Here is a 1364-nt window from a genome sequence, read left to right on the forward strand (position 1 = left end):
GTTCAAAATGTTGGATTGAAAAGGAGAAGATAAATGCAACAAACAATAGGAATACGTGTGTGCTGTTGATGGCATGGCATACGGCTGTGTGGTTGGGCAGGGACAAACTATATGACGACGATAGATAATAAATAAATAGTTTGGGCCAGCGCAGTTTCTTCATGGTTTGTTGTATATTACTAACTGTTTCGGGGTCTTAGAGAGATTTTCACGATTAAAAAACCCCGAGGATGCGTTTATGTGTCGGTCATCAACACTTATAGTTTTGGCCGATTCTGGCCCATTTCACGGACTATTACTCACAGATTTGGGGTCCCTGAGCGATTTCCATGATTGACGAACCCTGGGGTGCGTTTATGTATCATTCGTCAATAATCCAACGTTTATTTGATTCTGGGCTCTTTCATGGACTATTACTCGCTGTTTTGGGCCCCAGAGCGAGTTTCATGGTTGTTGAACGCCAAGTTATGCATACTTGTTGGTCCTCAAGAATCACAGTTTGGGCCAATTCTAGCTCGTTTGTTGTACTATTACTCAGTTTTGGGGTCCCGATTTGATTTCCACGATTGGCGAACCCCGGGGTGCGTTTACGTGTCGGTCATCAACACTCACAATTTTGACCGATTCTGTTCCGTTTCATGCACCATTACTCACTGTTTTGGGGTCCTGAAGTGATTTTCACGATTAAGGAACCCCGGGGTGCGTTTACGTGTCTGTCGTCAACACTCACAATTTTGGCCAATTCTGACCCGTTTCGTTGATTATTACTCACCGTTTTGAGGTCCCGAAGCGATTTTCATAGTTCTTGAACCCCAAGGTGCGCTTACGTGTCGGTCATCAACACTCACAGTTTTGGCCGATCCTAGCCCGTTTCATGGACTATTACTCACCGTTTTGGGCCCGAAGCGATTTCCATAGTTGTTAAACCCAAGGTGCGCTTATGTGTTGGTCATCAACACTCACAGTTTTGGCCGATTCTGGGCCATTTTTGGACTATTACTAACTGTTTTTCGGTCCTAGAGTGATTTCCACGATTAACGAACCCTGGGGTGCGTTTACGTGTCGGTCATCAACCCTCACATTTTTGGCCGATTTTGGTCTATTTCATGGACTATTACTCACTGATTTGGGGTCCCTTAGCGATTTCCATGATTGACAAACCCCGACGTGCGTTTATGTATCATTCATCAATAATCTTAGGTTTGTGTGATTCTAGGCTCTTTCATGGACTATAACTCGCCATTTTGGCGTCCCAAAGCGATTTTCATGGTTGTCGAACATCAAGGTGTACATATGTGTTGGTCGTCAAGAATCGCAGTTTGTGCCGATTCTAGCCTATTTGTTGGACTATTACTCAGTTTTGG

Source organism: Triticum aestivum, chromosome 3B (genome assembly GCF_018294505.1).
Source record: "Triticum aestivum cultivar Chinese Spring chromosome 3B, IWGSC CS RefSeq v2.1, whole genome shotgun sequence".
Taxonomy (NCBI): Eukaryota; Viridiplantae; Streptophyta; class Magnoliopsida; order Poales; family Poaceae; genus Triticum; species Triticum aestivum.